The following is a 5,000-nucleotide window of genomic DNA, read 5'->3' as shown; positions in this document are numbered from 1 at the left end:
ATGTCACGTATCAGGTCTGCTATTTTATCATCAGGAGTGAGGAGAGAGACGGGCGGGGCGCGGGGGGGGGGGGGGGTTAAAGGACAGACGGTACAGTGGGGACTGTTGTCCTCCTGCGTGAGAGACAGACGGAGGGGGGAAATGAGACGTTAGTTACCTGGGGTGTAAAGTACTTGAGTAATTGTACTTTGTTACAATACTTAAGTACTGTTTTTGTCGATTTGTACTTTACTCAAGTATTATTGGGTTTGTATACATGTACTTTTACTCATTACTTACTTCAGAGAAGAAAAAAAACATTTTTACTCGTTACATTTCAAATGCAGACCTACAAAGTACAAAGTACAAATCTTGCAGGTCCAACAATTTTAATTAGTATATTTGTTTCTCTGGCCGAACTAACGTTAACATTATTAATCCTGCGGACACACACAGCCGATCAAATCCCCATCAATGGAAAATGAACCCGCCCATACCCATGCTGATTGGTCCTTGTGCAAGACTAGAAAGCGGGGATCACAGATCACACTGCATTATTTCCGGCGTTGGCTGCCTGGTGTGATCACAGCGCATGCGCATCATGCACCCAACGCCGGAAATAATGCCGTTTTGAGCAGTTTATAAAAATATTTAAAATATTTATTAGCAACGCCGAGCTTTCAAACCATCCCGTATCTCTGTCCGAAACCCTCGTGCAACTGTGAGTACCTTTGAGATGTCTAGTGATCTAGTATCACTAAAGTTACAGTGTGGGTTTGAGTCCCTGTGATCTAGTATCACTAAAGTTACAGTGTGGGTTTGTGTCCCTGTGATCTAATATCACTAAAGTTACAGCAATATGTACTGGGAAGTATGTTGGGAATTACAGGAGTATTACTGAATAGAGAGCCTATTAGGATGCTAGATCCTAATGTGAAACACTGTGATTTGCCATATCTTGCTATGCTCGCTCATGCCTGTATTTTTTATGTCCGTTCTATTTTATAATTCTTTTTTACTATTTTTAAACTGAATCATTTTAAACTATTTTTACTATTTGTGTTACTGAAAACTGTAAGCGGAGAGCCTATTGGGATGCTAGATCCTAATGTGAAACACTGTGATTCTACCTGTCTATCTTTTTATGCTCGCTTATGCCTGTATTTTTTACTGTTGTGAAGCACTTTGAACTGCAACCTCTGTATGAAAAGTGCTATACAAATAAAGTTATTATTATTATTATTATATAACGAACGGTTCGGCCAGAACCAGTCCTTCAGGGTAAATCTAGGTTGGTTTCCTATTGAGGAGCAAGTGACTGTGGATTCACTCGGTGCATCACAGTCACGAAAGGGGCTACCAAGCTCACGGACATAGCTATGCTGGAGCTCTCATGCTGATCACCAGCGGCCCCGCCTCCCCACACGGAGACAAACTGAGTACTTAGTACCTGCAGTGGAAAAGGAACGAAGTACCAGGTACCTAAAGCAGGTAGAGTAGAGTCGAGTAGGTACCATGCAGTGGAAAAGGGGCATTAGTTACTGAAGAAGAGACATTGGGGACCGTTGTCCTCTCCTCGCAGCCTGTGTGTATTATACGCTGAGAGACAGACGGGGAAATGAGATGTTAGTTAAAGGACAGACGGTACAGTGGGGCCTCCTCACAGCCTGTGTACACTGTAAAAAAATAAGATTTTTTCACAGGAAATTCACTGTATTATTTTACAGATTACTTTTGTTTTTCTACTTTAAGTGTAAATGCCATAACAATACAGTAAATGACCTTTCGTCAAAATATTAACCATTATATAAAGGTTATAATCTGTAAATGTATTTGATTTTACTGTAATTTGACAGTAAGTATTTGGCCATCGTTGCTGCCAGACATTTAGAGGTTTTTTTACAGTGTTTTTTTACAGTGTACACTGCCTTTAGTACTGTGGGACTTTCCAAACAGTTCCTTGTGGAAATGAAGCAACAGTACCGTAAGCATATGTGTGTGTGTGTGTGTGTGTGTGTGTGTGTGTGTGTGTGTGTGTGTGCGTGTGCGTGTGCGTGTGCGTGTGCGTGCGCGCGTGTGTGTGTGTGTGTGTGCTTGTGTGTGCTTTAGGGGTGATGTTACGCTGAGATTAAACTGTGGTGATTGTGGAGTCAGTGGATGAAACCATTGAGTTATTTCGACAGAGGGGGGGGTTATATTTTGCACAGGTAGGGTCTGATCCTAGAACCTGTCCCTTTCACTATTTATGTGTAGATTTATTTTTGTATTCTTCTGTCCGTGGACATTCACAACAGGAGCCCTTGATTAAAGACCCAATCAGTGATCCAAACATAAAAACGAATGGGTCTCCCCACAAACAAGAAATATGAATGGAGGCGTGTTTTCACTCTTGATGGATTCCTTGATGTAAGGCTAAACCCTAGAAACAACAGGTAGACATGCGTTTTAATTGTATTTGCTGTAAGATCTTGCTGTAAAATGTTTGTTGTTGAGTAAAAACAGATCTATATTCTGAATTGAATGGGTTAATAAAGTCCCAGATAGGTTGTTCTCCATCTACAAATTAACCGCTTCAAGGCTGTATATGAATATATACCCCCACATTGATATTCTTACTATTAGTTATAATTGGGTCTGCAAGGAAACCGGGGATGAAGAATTCTGAATTCTATAGAGTTCCAAGTAGAGCAGATTCAAATGTGCAGATCACCTGTAGAATTAACGACTAGAATTGTAGCACAACTGGAACTTATACGCTGCGTCAAAATAATGGGTCTCATTCTCCAACGGACTTAAGACAAAAAATATGCTCTTAGGGCCATTTAAGACATCTTAGATTTTGGGATTCGCCAAACGTCCCTAAGCTTGGATTTTATTTATTTTTCCGACATCAAATGTGTAATTTCTTATTGTACAAATATCTTCATATTTATTTAAATTATGATTAATTCATTCCAAGGAGGCCTGTAGAGTTGACATGAAGGAATCACTATGATTCCTCCCAAATAAAGCCGAATCCAAGCTTAGGGACGGTTGGGGAATCCCAAAATCTAAGAAATCAGAAAGAGCTTCTATCCCCAGGCCATCAGGATGCTCAATGACAATTAACACAATGTAACAAACCATCAAACACACTCACAGCACACACACCCACACATACACACCCACTTTAAATGGACAACTCACTGTAGCACCCACTTTACACACTTTAGACACTAACACACTTTATATTTATATATTATATTATTGGCAACTCATTGCACATAGCCAAGCCTCGCACCTTACCTTACCACCACAAGCTGGCACCACAAGCTACCTCATCCCATTTACCTCATCCCATTTATATTGTATTGTAAACACTCTGCATTGTATATTGCACCACAAGCTACCTCATCCCATTGACCTCATCCCATTTATATTGTATTGTAACTACTCTGCATTGTATATTGTACATATGTATATTGTAAATTTTTGTCTTTTACACTTGTTTAAGTACTTGACTTTCTATTTTATACTTATTATACTTTTTATAATTATCTATTTTTACCTAGCACACTCTCAGGAGCAAAACAGAAAGAAGCATTTCATACAAAAGTATTCTGTATTTCTGTATGACAACTAATAAAGAAACTTAAGAAACTTGAACTTGAACTTGATGTCTTAATAAATGGCCCTAAGAGCAAGTTTTTTGTCTTAAGTCCGTTGGAGAATGAGACCCATTGATGTCTGTGAATCACGACCGTCAGACATTATGTTTTTACTAACGGAACATCTCACCATTGACGGGTGAAAAACATTTTACCTCCAAAAAGGGTCCAACGAAAACATAATTATTTTTATAAAACAACCTCATTTTCAGATCAACATCAATTTGGTTTCCGTAGGACGTAAGGGTCATGAGACCTGCTGACATCATAGATACCCGTGTATCTAACTTCCAATTCGGGTAAAAAAAAAAAACATGAAAATTACCAAGATTTTACATACAAGGTTTTTTGCCCAACATTTTTGCTCAATATTTAATTTCTTTATTTTATATTTTATATTTGATATCATATATTAAAACATTTCCCCCCTATTGGATTTCACGAGGCGTCACTCTCCGGTATTGACTACACCCCAGCACCACCAACACTCACTTTCCTCTCGAGAACTCTTTCAGATTCTGAATTATAATAATAACACATAACATGCAAACATGGAGAAGCAGACACCCAGGTCATAATGTGTCATAATCCAGGGCGCTGTTTTTCCCAGAAGCCATTCCTGCTGTTTGTCTTGGAGCGCCGCAGGGAAAAGCTGACATGCTGCTGGTGGCAGACGATGGCAGCTAATGTTGGGGAGGCTGACAGCCCCTCCTCCGCTGGTCCCCCAACATGTAACACTACACGCTACATGTCTCAGCTTTAATATGGGACGCTATACGCTACACTACATATCACAGCCGGCACAATTAAAGTAGAGTGAGATTATCGTAATCCAATGGGGGGGGGGGGGCAGCGACGCTCGTATCGTATAATTTCATTTTTCTCACAAATCGGATTAGTGCCACTTATTTGACTAAATCTCCTCCCAAAGTTCTCGATTCGAACGTTAAGTTTTCACTCAAAGTCTCGTTTTTGATTCAGCATTCGATTGAAAGTTTTGACAAATTGGACCATTTCAAACAACTTCTATGAGTGTTTATAACAAATAAGTGGCCCCAAAATGTATGTTTAGATATCATACGGTCTCATTCACCAACGGACTTACGACAAAAAGGGCTTTCTCTTAGGGCCATTTGAGACCTTTTCGGGGCAAGACATGAATATAGACAATATATTATAATATGATATTAATTATATGTTTTATAGGGATGGTTGGTGAATCCCAAAATTGTCCCGAAAAGGTCTAAACATTTTAATGGCCCTAAGAGAAAGCCCTTTTTGTCATAAGTCCTCTGTGAATGAGATCTGAATAAGATAATAATGAATTTCTGTGATATGTTATCAGATCTTATTAAATTCATCTGTACATTGATT

At 39.2% G+C, this 5,000-nt stretch overlaps 1 protein-coding gene across 3 annotated transcripts in view; it reads right to left on the bottom strand.

Moving 5' to 3' along the window:
* The window catches only part of prrx1b (paired related homeobox 1b), a 44,021-nt gene that overhangs the window by 3,819 nt on the left and 35,202 nt on the right, over positions 1-5,000 (bottom strand). The window lies entirely within an intron of this gene.

This window comes from Notolepis coatsorum, assembly GCF_963971535.1.
Source record: "Notolepis coatsorum genome assembly, chromosome: 2".
NCBI lineage: Eukaryota > Metazoa > Chordata > Actinopteri > Aulopiformes > Paralepididae > Notolepis > Notolepis coatsorum.
Note: the sequence above shows the minus strand (reverse complement) of the source record. Positions and strands in the feature narration are given on the sequence as shown.